Source organism: Gambusia affinis, linkage group LG22 (genome assembly GCF_019740435.1).
Source record: "Gambusia affinis linkage group LG22, SWU_Gaff_1.0, whole genome shotgun sequence".
Taxonomy (NCBI): Eukaryota; Metazoa; Chordata; class Actinopteri; order Cyprinodontiformes; family Poeciliidae; genus Gambusia; species Gambusia affinis.
Genome location: NC_057889.1, coordinates 22,390,043 through 22,410,423, shown reverse-complemented (window position 1 = coordinate 22,410,423; position 20,381 = coordinate 22,390,043). Strand labels below are relative to the sequence as shown.

General features: G+C 38.3%; 1 protein-coding gene across 3 annotated transcripts in view; it reads left to right on the top strand.

Moving 5' to 3' along the window:
• Positions 1 to 20,381, top strand: part of bach2b (BTB and CNC homology 1, basic leucine zipper transcription factor 2b) — an 87,665-nt gene that overhangs the window by 34,751 nt on the left and 32,533 nt on the right. The window contains exon 1 of one of the 3 annotated variants that reach the window (XM_044107212.1): positions 16,039 to 16,143. The exons of the other annotated variants lie outside the window; for them this stretch is intronic. The gene's annotated coding sequence lies outside the window, so the exon portion shown is untranslated. Of the gene's footprint in view, positions 1 to 16,038; positions 16,144 to 20,381 lie in introns of those variants that run through there. 3 annotated transcript variants of the gene reach the window in all.

The following is a 20,381-nucleotide window of genomic DNA, read 5'->3' as shown; positions in this document are numbered from 1 at the left end:
GGAGACAAACCACCCCTGCTTTTTTGGCTATATGACTGCTTGATGTGGAAAATCTTATCCTAGCATTTAACACCTAAAAATCCTCATTCTGCACTATGCCTACAGGTTTGATTCAAAAGAAAACTACCCAGGACATTGTTGAAGAGAACTATCAACATGCGAGGTGTGCTTGCACACAATGAGGTCTGTTATTTCACCAGCCAGTTTAGAGGTAGTGCAAATGAGTTTTTCCATCCGGTGTAAACCTTTACTGCCCCTCCACGGGCTTCCCTACCCACACATCGTGGGGTTTATTTTTAGCTCCAGGAGATACTGTAGCCCACCAGATATCAGAGGCCCAATCTCCCTCCTACTACACCTAGCTTCACTTGAAACCCTAGGCAGGCTGAGGTGAGTGGGCCCTGTGCTGATGTCAGAGAACGGCAACACGAGCTGCTCCGGCAGAGGGCCAGCACAGAGAGCCGTGTTCCTGTGACACACGCCAGACTGAGCTCCACAGTCTGAGTTCATCCATCTCCTCATGCTTCCTAGTACCTGGATTTCATGTAGAATCTAGAAAAAAGATGTTATTCACCTGATAGCCAGTGATCAGAAGCAAATCGATGTCAAAATCTGACTGTGTGCTGAGTACAGTGTTAAGCCTTTCGGCGTTGACTGACTGCAGAAAGAAAAAGCTGACCAACATAATGGACATAACCTCTGCCCAGCACACTGATGAAACAGCAGAATGCCTCCAGTCATGGTTAGTGAGTTCTTGCTGAAGAGTATCACCTGACTCAGAGAAAAAGACCTTTGGCTCCTGTCTGCTTTACGATTTTAGAGGGTTTTTTATGTTACCCCGCAAGATTTCTTTTGTTTTTTTCTTTTTAAGGTTTTGTTGGCTATATTGTAAATGTACCTCTTGGAACATACTAACATTTTGCAAATATTATATTTTATTAATAGCACATTTTTGTGTTAGGCATTTTTTTTATTGGTCTGAATAAATGTGTTTTTGGTGCTGTAAGCAGAAATTCACCATAATAAAAATAGACTCATAAACAGTCTGTGTGGAATTAATCAGCGTATGTTTCACTTAGTGAAATACATTATACTTAGTATTAAATAATGCTTTAATGTATTGAATATGACTATAGATATAAATTAGAATATAAAATAGATTCTGCTAGTATTTCAAACTCTTTGCATTTTGAGATATTTTGAAAAGTTGTTCACAGTCAATCAGACCACTGCTCAATGGTCAGAGTTCTGATATCCTACATATTCTTTCTTTTTTTAAGATTTTATGTTTAAAACTAAATTATTTTTTACATAATTATTTATTCTTCTCTTAGTTCAAATAGTTCAAACTTTTAGGACACAGTAATAATAATACCATATATATATATATATATATATATATATATATATATATATATATATAAACACATAAACTATGACAGTATGTATTTTTGCTACATGCAGCAATGACGATTATTTATTCTCTGTTGTTTCCTCACTGTTAAACAGTTAAGCATGACGCATTCAATAAAAAAAGCCTTTTGCCCACTTCCCTCCACAGCAGAGGCAGATATTTGGCAGTTAGGAATATAATACCGTTGATAAGTTCAAACCACTGCTCTTTTTCCTACGTGGAAACAATGAGTGGTAGTAAGGTTAGCCTGCATTTCCCCTGATTTTTCTCTTTTTCAGGGGGTGGCGGGGAGAGGGGGTGAAATGTACTGTTGCTGATTCAATTTTTCCACTTACTGTAAATCTCCTTGCAGCTCTTGATTCTCTCTGAGTAATTAGTTCTCATTTAACATGAAGCGTCAAGATCCACTTTTTTCTTTTATTTTGGGAGGGAGGCGAGGACAAAAACTTTGTTGCAGAACTTTTCTTGTCTGCTCATAAAGTGAATCAGTGCAGTTCTTGTGTCATAGTAATTAGTATTCTCACTGAGTGGTTTCCTATGTGTCCATTGAGCATATTGTGGCACAGACAAGCAGCTACTGACTCATCTTACTGAAGGCTATGCTACAGGACCCGCAGGAAGAAGTTTCTCTTTATTCTGTGTGATTGCACAGATCCACAATTCAGAATCTGGGCTTTACAGATGTAGTTCTGAACAGCAAACTGTGAATAGATGATGCAGAGGATTCAGGGTGGAAAAAATAGTGTAGGAGTCATTGAGATGAGGTGGAAAAGCAGAGGGGGAAATGAGAGCTAGCAGCATTTGTTGTTGCTGCTCAGTGCTCCAGAGTGAGATCAGACTAATCAATAGCTCGGATAATGTAGAGACTAGTAGTATGACATCAATACGAGGCGCAGGGGCCCACAGTGCTGCTTTCCAGCCTCCTCTGTCCTCAGTAAACAGCAGCTCCCTTGGGAGAAAGGATTCATTGATAACTCTACAGCCTCCTGCCTCTAGTGTCAGGTCTGCCCTGCGTAGCTGTCCTATAAGGGGATTGGGGAGATTGAGGATGGCCTGGATGATGAGACCAGGCCAGCGTGGGTGGTTTGATGAAAGAAGTTTTAATGATGATATATTGGCACCCACAAACTCCCTCTAATCTGCTCCATTTGTCTCATTCCAGCTTTTTGTTCAGTGTTAAGGCGGTTTTATGTGAGCAGCAGATAGGCCTTCCTGTGAACCATCAGCCTGAAACCAGATGTTTACATACACTACTCAGCCTTGTTTTCCCCTCACAGTTTGACACCAAATCACACTAGAAGTTTCCTGTTTAGGTTCAGTGAGGATTATTTACAGTATTAGTGTTTTCTAAATGTCAGAACACATTCTGCTTTCTTCTGGTTCTGCCCATCAGTGAAGCACCCTGTGGTGATATTTTGTCTCACAATTTATAATAAGATTCTTTCCCTGAGCTAAGCTGCTAGCACTAGCATTGTCCTGGGGCTATCATGGCTTATTAAAATGTCTCCCTAGGTTACATACACAATGTTTTCTGAGTGTTCCCTTTCGTTAGGTGCTCTACACTCAATCAAGTGTTTATGGTATTTATAAAACTCAAAGGATTTTCTGGTGTGTTAATATCGGTCTTCAAAAATATCATCAGTAATGCAGCAGATTCCATGCAAACGCTTTTACTTTTCTTTGTCATTCTTTATATTTTATGCTAACAGTGTTAAATGTCCTTTAAGCTCATAGTCTCCTGGTGGTTCATGCAGCAGCAAAGCATGCAGCAGCAGAAATGTCCGGAATCCTCACCTCGTCTACATGAACTGAACCCTCAGGTTTTCTGAACAATGGATCTGCAGATCCTGACTCAGAGGACTGAACCACAGGAAAAGGGGAAACTCAGCTGTTTTAAGTGTCCTGACTGTAATGACAAGCTTCATTTGCGGATCATTTGACGATGCCTCTCGGGTCTGGGAGAGAAAGATTTAACACATTTTCCTCCATGTCTTTAATCAGCTGACACTCTCCTGAGTCCTGTCATCTTGCATTTTCTGTGTTTGTGAGGACAGCTGTAATGTGGTAATTTATCATGTCATCTGTTCACAGGCAAGTGTTTAGAGGGAAAACAAAACAATTGTCACTTTCAGTTATTGTTAAAGATTCATTGTTGAAATGGGACGTTTTTCTGAATTTAGGCTTTTCCTATTGTTGGCGAGACCTGCTATCCAGCAACAGACGAGTCAGTCACCTGGAATGCTAAAATACCATAATCAAATCAATTTACCAGTAAAGAATTATGTCATATTTCTTGTGCACACTTTGGACTCACTATTTTATTTAGCTAGATAACAATGTAAGATTTCATGGAACTCACAGAAGTAATGCTGGGTCTCTGAGCTGAGGGAAACCTATTCCAATCATATTTATCTTTCAATCAGTAATAAGACATGTCTTGTTAGAACTGGATCACAGATGCACCTGAGTGTGTGTCTGAACTAAAACATCTTCCATCCCGTCTCACCGCTCCGTTCACTCCCTCCAACAACAGTACTTGTTTCTTTTATATGCTAAGATAATACATTTGTGTTGTTGGGTTGTAAAAGAAGGGAGCAGAGAGCCTGTGCATATATTCACAATGTTTCCCTGGAGAATGGTGTTTAACTGGTAGACAATGCTTTAGCTTAGAGTAGAGAGACGGTCACATAAGGACCAGAAGGAATTGGTTCATGTCAGAATTCCCTGCTGCCTTCTTGGAATATTCATGTTATTGGAATTGTCATTTGGCTGTAGTAGTAGTTTTAATTAAAGTGGAAGTAAATTGGACAGCAACTTATTTATAATGTCAAAAAGAAACAAGCAGTCCATAAGAGTCATTCATGCAGCTCTAAAATGCACTATTATGTTTGTGGAACATTTTCTGACTCATTCTTGGCTGCGTTCTTCATATGATGACTCAGAGGCTCTGGTTAAAAAAGGTTTCAGACTTTACTGCAGTCCTGTCTGTGTTTCTGTATGTGGATGTCTGCAGCTTCCTACATCTGTCTGGACAGAACCTAATGCACAACCACCACTCTGGTCAGCTCAGCCCTCAGAGTTAGTCCTTTGTAACACCGACTGTTAGAATATCATTAGACTTCTAAAATCAACATGCTTCATCTAACAGACTAGTGGACAGTAAAGCAGCTTCTGCTTCCCTTTTTCCTACAGAACCCGGTGGATCTTTATGGTTGAGTTTTATCTCAATTTAATGTAATTTAGTTGTAATGTTATTATTATTGCAGGAACACTGAATACAACATACATAAATACATATGGCAATATGATTTATTTAGTCAGTCATAGAAAAATAATGTGAGTAATAATTTTCACCATATTATTCCAAACTAAATATTTAATTCACAAGCAAAATATGTAGTTTACAGAATAAATATTTAGCTTTCAAATTAAATATTTAGATAGAAAACTAAATATTTAGTTCCCAAACAAATGGTTAAGTTTGAGCTAAATATTTTACATATTTTGTTTTCAGTCTAAATAGTTCTCAAACTAAATATTGATCTTCAAATTAAATATTTATTTTTCTAACTATATGTTTCTTTCCCACACTAAACATTTAATTTTCAAATTACATATTTATTTCCCAGATTAAGTTTTTATCTCAGACCCAAATATTTAGCTTGTTAACTAAATTGTTAGGTTGCTACCTAAATACTTAGTTCATTCCCAAATATTAGGTCCAAGCTAAATATTCAGTCAATATGCAAATAAGAGAAGTGGAATTTCAAAATAAAAGCAGGGTTTTGCAGACCACTGTGTAAACCTCAATAATGGAACTGAATTGTTGCTCAAGTAATGTTTTTTATATTATTATCAATTCTTTCCCTCCCAACATGTTAGTTAAAAACATAAGATGTGCATCACCCACATATTTTCTTTGAAATGATAAATAAATAAAATATTGCAGTTAATTTTTTTACTGTGTAACTTTACCACTGATCCTTAGATGAATTTCCATCCATCCATCTATTTTCTGTTCACCCTTGTCCCTAATGGGGCCGGGAGGGTTGCTGGTGCCCATCTCCAGCTACGTTCCGGGCGAGAGGCGGGGTCACCCTGGACAGGTCGCCAGTCTGTCGCAGCCTGAGATAAATTTGTAGAAGGAAATTGCCCTGCCAAAGTATTATTATCTTGAATTCTTTCTGAATTTGTATCATGTTACAACCATAAACATAAGTGTATTTTATTAGGATAATGTAAGCTGCATCAACACTGGGAATACAGTTTCATATCCAGCTTGTACTGTAATCAAGTTTAGATAGATGGCTCACTGAAAGAGAAGATATTGCACAGGGAAATATTGAGCATTGTTACTGTGTTTGTCTTGATTGGTTTAATCAAACAGGCTCCACTTGTAAATGAACTGTTGGATCTCAATGGGACCACCTCTATAAATAAAGGTGAAATAAAAATAAATCATGGAAGAAAATCTGTTTCTCAGAATTTTTTCAACTATTTATTTTTATTACATGTGCTTGAGGAATTATTCTGCTGTTGGTTTTAAAGAATCGGAGGGGATTTTGGCTGGGAGAAACCAAGTTAACATTTTTTTTTTAAAAAGTCAACAAAATAATATTTTTTTAATTACAAAGCATACAACTTGTCATTTAGTAACACTAGATCTTTACACTGCATCAGGTTTGGCTGTGGAATATTCCCTAGCAGCTCCCCACTAAACTGCTGCTGCTACTGCCATGCATTCCTGCTTATGTGCGTGCGTGTGTGTGTGTGTGTGTATGTATGATCTCTGCACCGTTTACACTTGTTCATTTCTCAGCATCTAACACCCTTCACCAGCCTCCACCCTCAGCAGTCAGCACTCCCACCTCTTGTCGCCTCCTTGCAAAGCGCTTGAGATGAGCTCAACAACTGTTGAAACAAAAGATTGTGATAATAACACAGGATGTGAAAGATCTCAGAATAAGTCGGCTTGTAAGAAATACCATTACACAGTCAGAATACAATGTGCATTGATGGGGAAAAGGAATGACAAAAATAAAGCTTTTATCTGACCTTTTGGGGATGAAACTGTGATACAAGACAGTGGCGCTCACTGAGTCTCACAGTAGGTCTTGCTTCCAGTAAGTTTTTGTCATTAGAGGTCTGTTTAACAACATTTTGCCAACTTTACTACAGATTGTTTGCCAAAAATCTCTTGAATCAATGCTAAGTCATCAGAAACAGTGGCAAACTGAGTGATCAGTCCTAGGTCAAATATCAAGCAGACTCAGATATTTCTATGAAAATCAAGCTGTGATATGAAACACATCTGATCATTCTCCTATTTGGACTCTTCCATAGCTGTTGCCTTTTCCTTCTTGTCCTGTTGCTGTATCAATACAGTAATATTATCCAAAACTTGTTTTCCTCATACACTGTAAAAAGTAATAAGTTCACTTTACTTAAAAAAAGTTAGGAAACCGATTGCCTCAAAATCTTCAAGTAAAGTAGCTAATTAATTTTAAGGTGTTATTGCTAAAAATAACTATGTTTAGACCACTCAGATAAAGGCAGTAAACCTGAGTACCGTTAACTCAAAATCATTAATTGGGTTAACTGTAAAATATTCATTCAAACAACTCATGCAATGGCAGTAAACTTGAGTGCCGTTAACTCAAAAACATTAGCAAAGTTGACTATAAAATGTCAATTATGACTACTTCAAATTGTGAGTTATGCCAATTAAGCAGTACTCATAAAAATAAGTTATGTTTACACGTTTAAGAGTTCACATTACTTGCAAAATATCAGGAAACCAATTGCCTTGATATGTTCAAGTAAGATGAACCAAAAGTGTTAAGTTATTGGAACGAAGAGCCAACAGACAACAGTTTGAATGGAAAAAAAATGTTTAATAATTAAACAAGTTTACCTTAAATACAAGGTTCTCAAGTGTGGTTACATACACACTAACCTGGAAACAAAGTTTTCCATAGACTTTTTTTAGGGAAAAAAAATTACACAACTTTTTTTCTAGGGTAGCCTTCAAACTAATATTGAATCCTTCAAATGGCCCTCAGTCTTTAAAACTTTGAGAATCCCTGCTTAAATGTCTTTGTTGACTGGTGTGAAACAAAAACTCAATTCTCAATACTAGAGCCCAACATTTATCATAACATTGATAAAGTAAATAGTGAAGTAGTGAAGTGAAGTAATGTTTCTCCTCATTAACATAAAACCATTTAGTAGTCTGCAAATGCAATGATGCTCTCTCCAACAAAAAAAGAATCAAACAAGAAATAAAAATCACTTTTCCAATAAGGGTAAAGGTATCAACGTTGATCCATAATGTCACATCACATTCACTCATTGCATCAGAAGATTTTTGAGTGATTGTATTTTTGGTTTTAGGGATTTATGTCCAAGTGACAGAAGCACCCTTTGGATGAAGTCAAAGGTGTACTTCAGTTGTTGAGGGTACTCCAAATTCAGAGTATAAATAAGTCCAAAGAGCAAGCACATGGCATGTGGAAGATTCCCAAGATCATTCATGACAAGACTTCCTTCCAAAATGATGGCAGTACTTGAAGACTGGAGGTGCAGTGAGTCAGTGGAGGCCTGCCTGTCCTCAGGAATGATGGTCAGGATCCCAATGGGGGTGTGAGACACGTCTGGGTCTTCGCAGTCCTAACAACAATAGAAGCAACACCACAATTACATATCAACATAACACTTCTTTAGGGTGACCAGACGTCCTCTTTTTCCCGGACATGTCCTACTTTTCAGACCTAAAAAAATGTCCGGGGGGGAATTTAAAAATCGTTAGGGATTTTGGTCAACTGCCTCAAAACACATTACTGTACATAGCTTACAGTGCATTGTGATTACATTGCCACTCCGTTCCACTACTCCATTCCAGGTTTCTTTGTATGGCAAAGAAATCGGTAGCACATGTACACACATGTACACACATGTGCTACCGATTTCTTGTGCTACCGCTGGTTCTACCCCCCCAACCCCCGTCTCCCCCATCTCCACCCCCCCGTTGGCGCATGTGTGTCCGCCGATTCTACCCCTCCGCCAACAAAAAAAGAAGTGTTCTCCTTTTCAGAAACCCAAATCTGGTGACCCTACACTTCTTCATCACGGCTGCTTCTCCTACAGTTTACAGCTGTCCCACCTATCGCAGTCTACTCATCATAAGCCTTCTATAACAGTACAGCGGCTTTTTTAACCCGCCAACATCTTTATCCTTATCCCTTTTCCTTTTTTTGTTTTGCGCCCCGGACAGCTTTTTTGCTCTGCCGCTCCATCTTGTTGCCACTAAATAAACATGATATTTTCGACTAACGTTAGTCCCAGGCATCGCTAAATCATTACACATAAAGTTAACCTCAAAACCTGGACTTACGGATGAATTATACGGCCGAGATAACGAATATAAGTTTGCTAAAAAACAGTGGGACTTACCGTGACTAAACTTAGCTGCAGCAACCGCCGTATTGTTGACAGTTTGGCGCTTCTTTCAAACACGTCGTCACTCGTCAGTGTCCAATGCATGTGCGTCAACGAGCTGCGAATGATGCCGAGTTTTCTGCTGGTTATGCAGATGCGTTTTGCTCACTCATAACTCCAAGTTCGGTTTACTTGCTGCTGATGAGTTTGATTACTTGCCTCAGTAGAAAGTTGTCTTTGCTAAGTTTAAGTTAGTATAGTCAACAGACTAGGCTGGAATGAGTTCAGGTCACTTTTCTTTTTGAGTACACTTTACTTTTACATTTTACAGTGTGTTGGATTCCATGGCCAATTAAATGATAACATTAAAACTGTAGAAAACATTTAGCAGAGTAACTTGTTAATCCAGTGATTGAATGCTAAATGTTTTGTAAGTATCGCTAACGTTTCATGTTGTAATCGATTGAGGTGAAAAGATTCCATGAAACCAGCAGTATTTTCACTCTTGGTTTCTTAGAAGATGCGTGTTTACTTAAAGCCAGGCTCCCAGCATTAATGAGGATTACACCGGTAACCTGGTCAACTTGTCTAAAGCTGTTGAGTTTATCGAGAGTCTTAAGTAAAGCCCCATTCTCACCTACAGCCTGTTATTATTTCCTCTCACTTAAACCAATCACTCAGCAGTATAACCCACACACGGATGTATAGTCTATTCATACGTATAATATATTATATGTATTATATATAGAATCATTGGTTTTGTGAGGAAAGAAAATAAATACAGCAATTGATTAAAAATGGTTGCTGCATCTCAGTTTGATACTTTGAAGCCATTAAGAAGCTAAAGCTTCGGAGTTTCTCTCTTCTTGGATTGTATGAACTAAAAACCTGAGTGGTCCATGAAGTCGGTGTGTGTTGTCATGTTTGGACCCAACCACCTGCAGATTAGCTTTATAGCAAGTGCTTAGCAGGCAGAATGAGGGTCTGACAGATCAAATCAGACACAGCTTAACGACAGAATGTAATCCAGCGTTCTGCATCACACGCTAGCTGTTCTTCTGCCTTCCTGCTCCATCCCTCCACCTCAGAGCCCTCATTGATTCCACGCAATAACCTTGGCCCTAAAACTGTAATCACACTGACATCTACATAAGGTATCACTTTTCATAACAATGAACGCATAATTGTGGCATGACTTTTTTCCTCATGATGGAAATGTAAAGGCCAAGGATAATGACAGAACAGACATAAACCAGATACGCAGTGTAAGAAGTTGGTGAGGTTATTTTGGTAACCTGGCCAGTCTGGGTCACTATAAATCCATTGAAGGATTAGGCAGCTAAAAATAACAGCTACGATAGGGGGCTTTAGTGCCCAGTCCACGCCATAAGCAAGCAAATGGCAACTTTTAAGGCCAGCGTTTCAGGGAGCAATTTGCGGAGTGACCCCAGTCGGGAAACAGCGGCAGGATAAAGAAGGAGCCTTTAGTTGTGTTTGGAGCTGGAGAGAGGCCTTCTCGGAGGCAGTGTCCGCTGTGTGGCAGCTGCACAGCCACAGACAAGCTAAAGCCATTAAGACGCCCGAGTGCCGATGTGGATCAATGGTGCCTTCCTAGAACTCCGTGGCACTATAGAAAGCTGCGCCGCAGACCACTGGCCAACATGTCATTTCAGCTAACACTGTCTCTCATCTCTAAATAAGTGGAGCCTGCATTGGCGGTTTGTCCCTCTGGTTTTCCATGAGGAGGCTGACCTTCCTCATCAGTCACTGATGTTTGGTCTGAGACTGAATGAGAACCACAGCAGATGAGAACCTCTAGGACCTTTAAGAGCTTCAAAGCTGGTCACATTCATAACTAATCATTCCAATGAGGATATATTGCATTAGAATATTTGACAGATAAATAAAGTTAACTGACTTTCCTCAGCTGTTGCTGTTATTGTTGATTTAAACAGTAGTGGTGTACTGCAGTAAGAGAGCAGTCTCTGAAATGTTACAAATTTTATAAGATGTAACATTCATTTTAGAGTTTTAAGGAGGAAATAAAATCTATATTTTTTGCCTTTGGGGTTGACATCCAGTCTATTTTTTTCTTGTTATTGGTAATGTCTGTAATAATGGGTTAAAAGAGGCTCTGAAAGGTTCCAGTTCAGACTTTTACAGCTGAGTGAAGCTCACAGATTTGGTGATTTGAACAATTGTATTGATTATTGGATCAGCTATTTCTAGTCTGGGTGGTAAAATTGATCCCTCACTGCTGAGCGTTCTGCCCTCCATACTGAACAGCACATGTTTGTGTGCTGGGCTGTGGCTGAGGGTGGACAATGTTAGATTACTAACCAAGTGACTCATCCACCAAATATCAGACTGCTGTTGCACAGAACCTCTTCTCCTTGAACTTGTTACAGTTCCGCATTTTAATCAAGTGGAAATCAATAGTCCCAGAGATAAATATTGATCACTGCAGAGCTAAGACTTGGTATTTGTTTGCAGCCAGGTGCACCTTCAGTGATTGCTCAGAAATACTGCAGAGGTAAGGGCTTTCTGATCATTGTGAGCAGATGGAACTGTGTCCTTTGTTGATTGGCGCATAACTGCTGATTAGCTCTAACTGTGAAATAAATAAAAGGCTAGCAATGGTTTATTTTAAAATGTACAAAAATGTAATCCTAATGAAGTAAAAACCTCCCAAAGACTAATTTGACAAACCAGAGAGGATGATCTCATTTATTTGAAATGTATTCAAAGACATGTGACATTGAAGTTAAAGTTCATCCTACAGTATTTGGTGTTATGCACATTTAGAACCCTCATCACTGAACCCTTTTCAATCAGTACTTGATAAGAAGTGAATTATTATAATTCACCACAAAACATGACAATAAATTCATTCTTTCACCAGATTGCCAATAACCGCTGGCTCTCCTGTGAGTAAATTAATGCATAATAAAGAATTAAAAATTTTGAATGTTGTCTTTAAAGCACAAACAGGTTAAGGATTCAGGCTGCAGCTAACAATTATTTTAGTAATTATTCTATTGATTATTCTGATAATTAATTGAATAATCAAGTTTTTTAATGGAATCACCTAAGCTTTCTCTTTGTTGCAATAATACAAATGCACAATACATGCAAATAAACAATTCAATTCTGTTTTAAATCAGAAAATAAAATGTAATAACATTACATTTCTTTAGGGAATAGCAAAGGAGGCACACTGCAGCTAAAACATTCTGCTCTCATCAACATGTGAAAGCTCAAGTCTTTCTGATTGGCTTATCATCGACACAGCGTATGGATGATCTGGTTACTAGTGTTTGCATCGACTAACTAATAATTGGATAGCAAAAGGTGCTTGATACATGGTTTTTTGTTTGTTTTTTGCAGAATTTAAACCAAGTGAAGCTGAAACTGTCCCATGAGGAGTTCAGACAGAATGTTTATCATCTTCATGTTTTTGTTCTTTGTATAGTTTTGGCTTTATCACTGCTCTGAGGACTTTGTTCCTTTAGGAAATGTCATGTTTTACATTCTGCATGCTAAAGTTAACAATTACTTGTTTAATTAATTAGTTAATGATTGTTTCAGTAACTGATTAATCATGATTAATCCAGTGAATTGTTTTGGTTGTATTAATGACTAATGTTGCTAGAGAGAATAATGTCAGTGCTGAAAGGAAACACACACTCAATGTTTTCTTCTCTAAACCCATCCTTGTTTTGTCCTCTTTAACTGTACACTGAAAAAAATACCTCTTTGGATAAACATTAAAAAAATCATGGAAAGGATTTCCCCCTGATTACTTTGCTTTATTTCTATTTAAAGCAAATGTGTTGGCTCAACTTAACTTATTAAGGTTATTCCATTGTAAAGCAATTGTGTTGGTTCAACTTATGTTATTATGGTTATTCTCTTAAGTGTTGGCTCAACTTAATTTATCATGGTTATTCCAATTCAAAGCAAATGTGTTGGCTCAATTTAATTTATTAAGGTTGATTCAACTCATTTACTATAGTTGGACTCAATGTAATTTAAAACAGCCAGCCCAACTAATTTGTAATGCTTTGGACCAAATAATTTTCTTGACTAAGATTAATGGCTATTTAGTCGAAACCAACCTTTTTTTTTTCCTCCAAAGAGTTTTTGCAGCGCTAGTGGAACATGAAATTATTTAGTTAAAAGTACATGATAGTCTTTTGTTAATCTGATAACCCCCTAAATTCATTTTTTACAGTGTACAAGTAATCAACTTTTGCCTTTGCAATAATGCAACCAAGTGAGCAGAATAAACAGAGTATCTGGCATAGTGTTGGCTGGTGACAGAGTTCTTCCTGCCTACAAATATTTCCACTGTGATACTTGGCTGCACAAAGGGGCCAAATCAATAAGCACTGCTTTCTCTTCTCGGGTTGAGTCATCAAGACTGCTGCCCAAAGCCACTAAACCGCACTGTGTCACATATGCGCACACTTGAAACCGTAACCTTTCAGTGTGTGTCATTATACTTGATGCAGGGCGATTGTGACTTGTGTTGATGCACTTTCACGTCTCTCAGTGACCAATGATTAATTCACTGTGATGAACCCCCAGCTGATATCTGGCTGTGGAGCTTTACTCTGCAGAACCTTTTATGACTTTCACAAAATGTTATGATGCAGCCCTGGATGATTAGCAGGAGTTTTGTTCTCAGGTATCTGAGCACAGACAAGGAGAATCAGCTGACTAATGAGTGCTTCATATGAAACTTGCACACTCTAGCAGAGCTGAGCTTCACTCTCTATACTGTAAAATGAGTGCAGTGGTTTCTCAAACCACAGAGACTTGTTGTGTCAGAGCAATTTAAAAAAAATACTCTGCCAGACAGGAGATTACAAACAGAGAGGAGCCAAAGCAGCAACAGAGTGACAAAGCAGTCCCACCAAACAGTGTTTTCATGCAAACATGGTCTAAAACTGACATGTTTTGCTGCTCAAACTTAGATGAATTGATTCTTACACAGATCTGTTTTTTATGCTGTGATTCATACCTAGTTTTATGGTCATTTCTTCACTTCAGCAACTTTCAGAAATTGTGTAATTTAGAGCTAATTTAGGGGGGAAATTCCCCACATTGCTTCACTGACCTTAACATATTAGACATTGTCAGCAGATGACTCAGTTGTCATGGAGCTGGCTTAACAAATATAGTAAGCATTAATATAAGAATTATGTAAATAATAATGTAATTATTAACACTTCCTTGCATCTTTTGGCTTTGGTGTAAAGCCGCATTTCAGCAATAGTATTGTTTTAACATATATATTATTACATGGTTAACCTAATAGGTTTGATATCTATACAGAAAGAAAAAGTGTAATTTGAGTAGGACTAATGTTTAAGTTATAAGCCTTTAATTGTCACCCTGAAAACTTTTTTATGTTATCCAGTGGGTAAATTAGGACACTGGTGTCCTCCTGACAGTTAAGGCTTAATTAAAACAGCATGTATTGTCCTGTTTGGCTTAACAAGTGATTTCAGATAGGAAGTAATGGCTGGAGCAGGGGCAGAGCCAGGAGGTGGCCACCCCAGCCAAGGGATTGCTTCTTCTCATGGGGAGGTGAATGCAGCAGCATTCTATCCATCTGTCTGTCCATCCATCCATCCATCCACTTTCTTACACCCTTGTCTCTAAAGAGGTCAGGAGGGGTGTTGGTGCCTCTCTCCAGGGAAATGTTTGGCCGAGAGGTGTGGTCACTCTGGACAGGTCACCAGTCCATTGCAGCCTGTTTGACATTGTTTACTATTAATACATTTATATAGAGATGCCTTGTGTTTGGGATTCACCAGCTTCACACATTTCTCAAATTAGACTTCTAAACAAAAGGGAATTTCCCTGTGATACAAAGCAACTCAGGTGTCAGTATTAGAATCCAATGGATTTTTTTTAATGTATTTCAGAGATAAGAAAACATGAACAGCCTGCATGGTCAAACATTTTTTTTATTTATGCTATCAATAACAGGGGTCTATTTGCATGTCTGTTTATGTTCCAGCAGTTGAAGCCTGTGGAATGACACACAATGATGGTCTCACCATGAGCAACATGACCTCTACCTCCAGCCTTATCTTACCAGCAAACCTATATATTCATTCTGCTCACATATACACAAATGATTGCATGCACACACACCCACGCACACACGCACATGCATGCGTACAGATGTGGCTTTTGAAGGTTTTGACGTGGGCGCTGCTTCTGCGTCAACTTTTTCCTACGGGGAGACTTTCCACTTGTCTTTTTTTCCATGAGGCCTTTGAGAGTGCACTTTAAAAAAAATATTTTACTATAAATTTTTAATTTTTTAAAATAAAATTCTGCCATTCTTATTCTCAAATTGTGCAGTAATTACTTTCCACAGGGCAGTATGAATTTTTTATTGCAAAAATGCCTGAATTAGAAAGAGATGATTGTTGCTTTAAAAGTTGTTTCCATAACCTGGTCGTTTTCATTTTCAAAGGTCTTCCATTCGGCTGAGTTTGGGGTGTTTCATCCCTCAGTAAGGAAGTTTCCTGTTCATGCAAATGTAGCAATCTGTATTCTTGTGTTTCTGTTTATTCAGACAGTTGCACAGGAAGAGGTTTCAACAGATTGCTGTGTGTGCAGGTGTGCCATCTCTGCAAAGACATAACTTTCTTTTTACTCCAGCGAAATCAAAGAACTTTTGTTTGTTATGAAGATTGGTGTGCTTGTGTAATGATGTGGCATTTGTTTTGAGGCTATTGTTGTAACCATAATAGGTTAATGTCATGTTACACCCCAACAAAATGTCTCAAAAACTGAAAATCAAATTCATGAATATTGTTGTAAAAATTATTTTTTTAAGAGACGAGCTGAAATAAGGACAGTGTGGATCACATGGAGCCCAGCACAGGGCTGAAACACAGCAGCTCCTCAGAGCCCTGTCTATAGATAACTCCAGTGTTGCTATCACATGTGCAGCACGTTACCATATAAGACAGTTATATGACTAACTCTGCACACTGACATACTATGTGGGAAGTCATGATTCATGCAAGCTGCATTTAAACCAGCATAGCCCAAAAATACTCTGGCATGCCATCACACAAACACACACACAACTATCACACACACTCACAATCATACATACTTTAGTTGCTCAGTCATCTTCACCACCCACAAATGCTGATAGACTTAGATGCTTGCTGGTAGCATGCAGAGAGAGACATTAGAAAGTTGTCACAGCATAGAGTGGAAAAACAAAATGACTGGATCTGTGCTAAGATCTTCCTGAGGTAAAACCATCCAGCTGATAACTCTTCATTGTTGTGTATGTTTTTTTTGTGAGATGTAAATCTGACGTTAAAGAGAAATAAATTTTAGCTTTTGTAGAAGCATTTCACTAGCTCCTGGTCAGTGGGTCGAGCTTAACCTCTTCTGCACACACTGATACTTTTCTCTGTTTCGTGTTATGTTTGCTATCTTTTTGTAAATTTTGTGAACATAACCAGAGATTATTTTGTAATTTTTCGGTCTCTGTGCTTGATGCAAAGTGACTGAGCCTCAGTTCATGTTGATGACGTGTTGACATATGTGTCTTTGATTCAGTGTGGGCTCCAAATCATTCAGATCTTTTAAACGGTTAGGCTAAGTGCAGACTCGTGGGGAAGGTCATGCAGGTGAGGTGGCTGTGTGGTTCTCAGGCTGACTGTGATTGGTTAAAGGTTTGTGCAGCACTCTGAAGGTGTTCCTGGTTGTCCAAACTGACCTCTGAGCATGTAAAGACCATCACCCAGCTGGACTGATTTAAAGTTGGGAGTTGATTTGGTTGAACATGTGCTCCTCATACTTTGAACTGACGTTTACTTCTCATGCTTTTATCAAACTTTGGGGTATTTTAGTTGCACTTGGTTTTTCTCTACAAAAAGCTGAAGTGGAGTCAACATTTTATTTACTTCTTTTTTACATTTACTACTTCATACAGCATGTATGGCTTTGGCCTGATTACCTCCAATAAATATAAATAATAAATTCCAATAAAAAACATGTTCATCCTCAGTGTAATGACAGAGATCTCGAGGGAGCCTCTCAGTAACAGTCTTCATGTTCCCCTCTCTTCCTGAATGGGCTCTGATGAGAATGCTGTGAGAGCAAAAGCAGCAACTGAGACTAATACTTTTTTATTGCAAGGAGCCACAGCGTAATATCTGTTTCATTACAAACCTGCTCTGTAAATGACTCATTGAAAAACAGGTCAAAAATTGTAAATTTGATGGAAATATTGTCAAATGTGTAAAACTGATCAACTTATGACGTAAATATACAATACGAAAGATTGAAGGTACTGCAAAAAAAGCTATAAACTTCTGTTTCTACCTCTGTCCTCCCTGCTGAACTGGAATGACTCAGCTTGTGCTATTATTGCTCATTACACTACCACATTATTACAATTATTAGATGGTGCTCACAAATTATGATCATTACAAATATGCCATTCCATTCTAGATGTGTTTGTATGTTAGATTTTCTCTAACATAATATAAAATAATATATTTCCAGATGCCTGAAGGTTTATCTGTTGCTGGCTGAAGATGGGAAGAGGGTGTCATTATCCACAATAAATCAAGTCATCTCCTGATGTGTGCTGAACGACCTCTCAGAGAAGAAGAAGCCATTACTACACACTCAAAGTACACTTTGCAAATGCACTAATTGATAGTTTACTGGAAGTTAATCTGAAGAGATGAAAAAGAGGCAGAAGAGGTGAAAAAGAGTTGGAGGCAAGAGAGAAGAAGCAGACACCAAAAGGATAAAAGATGCAACAATGAGACTAGTTTAGATTATGTCTGATGCCAGCTCAGCAAAGACAGTGGTCATGTAAATAAATTAACTATTAAAGAACTTGTCTCAACAAAGTGATTACAGATTAGTTCATCTCATTAATAGTAGCATTTTGTCCTGAATAGTCTCTTATGCTTTCCGGTGTTATTATATAGCAGAAATGAAACCAAACAGGCAAAGGGACAAAAGAAAGCAGCTAAAATGACAACTACAGGAAGGCAGAAGGAGACAACAAGTTACAGCTGTGTATAAGACAACATAAATCCTGCTGTCAAGCTCATCGGGGATCCTCCAAAGTTCCTAAAACATATAGCAATGACCCAAAGCATATTGCAAAATTCACAACACAGTAGCTCAAGGACAGCAAAGTGTTTAGGGGTGGTCATCACAAAGTCTTACTCTCAATTCCTATGCACCAGTTGTTCTCACTACACAGTGAGAACGCTGTGGAAGGATACCCAGAATGTTTGACACAAGTTTGTAGTTGAAGGCAGCAAATACAGATGTCAGTGAACAAAGTAATGATGGAAAATCTCTTATTGTTCTGGAATTTATCAAATTGAAATATGTTGGTAATACTAACTGAACCAAAACAGAGAAAATTCAATTTGATCTAATATCTGACAGAGAGAAATTCCTGGTTGTCCTCTGCTACAGTGTATGGAAATGTTTGCTGGTCAGGGGTGTTAGCAATATAAGTGATCTATTACCCCCAAAAACTGTGTTTGTGTTGATGAGGAAGTTCTATCAGTCATCATCCACAGCTCTGGACCAGCCTGCAGTAAACCCTGTGGTCAGCTCTGAGCCTTCTCACTTCTCAACACGAGAATGTCAGTAACTCCAGAAGAGGCCTGAGAGCTCCTGCTCAAATAAATAAAAAATCTGCAAAAAAGGATAAGCCATCTGGAATGTCAGATTTTTGTTGCAAACTGTAATCTTCTGAAGTTTATATCTGGACATGTCAGTTGGTGCACACCTGTGCACATCATCTCGTGCAGTCTGTGTCATCACTGAATATTTTCTACACGGCAACATGGTAGAAATATTGTGTTTAGAGTGTTCTACGCCTCACAACCACATCTACAGGATAGAAGATGTGTTTGCGTGGATTTCTTGGAAGACAGGTCATTATCCCAGGAAAGCCAGAGAGAAATATTCTGGTCAACCAGCCAGCAGCACAGTTGTTGCTGATGTAGTTGTTAAAATGGAGAGCGGAAGCTGTCAAACTATTCCTACAAGTTGGTCATAACACAGAGCTTTACTTCCTTAACTGCAGTCTGTGTTTGTGTGCTGCTGCTTGTGTGAGACATCATTGTTACTGTGTTTTCCTGTGGGTAGTAGATTATCTACATGGGCCCTCCTCTGCTGAGTTGTCAGTTGTGTTTATTCCAGTGGCTGACTGGACAAAAGCTCAGATCCCATGGCTGCTCTAGTTGCTCTAGTCTGCTGTAGTTCAAGCTTAGGGTCAGAGGGTCAGGTTGTCTGCGGGTGTGTTTGTCAACTGTTGGAGGATTTGTTTCCAGACATGTTTATTTAAAATAAATAAAAGGTAACTGAAGCTTACACCTTTCAGTTTTCTCAACTTGTGAGAAAAGTTTTTGAAAAAGCTGCATAGATTTTTAGAATGCCAACTTATTGCTTATGTAATATTCCCAGTGCCTTTCTGGCTGCTTAAGAAATAATAAAACTGAGATAGCTGGGTACAGACAGCAACTATAAAAAGAATTACATATAATATTGGAGCCTTTAACATACGACATAAGATTTTTTATTTGTCATTATGTTTCCAGAACATAACAAAATTGTGGTGGTACCCTCAGTAATAAATGGATAGATAAATAAAGTCTCAGCTGGGGTTAATGTGCCTGGGCGGTAGTTATATAAGCCATGAAATAGTTTCATTTTTACAGAGAAGGAGTACAATTTTTTATTGTTTTTTCATTCTGATTGCCATTTTCTTTAAATAAAGATACCTTTTGTCTTCACGAGGTGGAGGATAGTCTCTGACTTCTTGCTTGAAGTATTAATACACATCAGTTCACAACTTACAAATATGTACCAAACTGAATAAGGATTGTAAATATAATAATTGCAGGTCTACTTATAGACACCAATAAGGATGAACTTTCCTTATTGGTGTCTATAAGATACATTTCCTCTTTATCAAATGGACATCTTTTCCTGCTGAGTATATAAAATTTGAGTCAGTGAGCACTGCTTTGATTTTTTCCAGTTATTCGGTCCTTAAAGCTGTAGTATGCAACTTTCATTAAAAATGTGGGGTTTTTTTACATACTTGTTAAAACTGTCACTGTGTTGTGACAGTTTAATATGAGACAGGTAATCTGTGAAAAAATGGAGCTCTTCTGCCTTCTCCCTACAGAAATACACAGCGCTGTCAATCATCTTTGTGTGCATAATGCTCACACCATCCCCCTTGTTCTTCTACACTACAGTTAGTTCCCCCACCTGGTCTGCCATGAATGAAGAAACTAGTTAGCATGATGGACAAACACTCATCCTCAACATGTGCTTATCTGCATCATGTCCTGCTGACTAGAGTATTCCTCACATTAGACAGATACTGGGTTCTGTGCTCTGTTTGTCTCAACACCTTAATGCTACTCTCATGTTTGTACTATATCACTACATCACACACATTACACAGTCCTGTCTTAGTCTTTTAAGATGG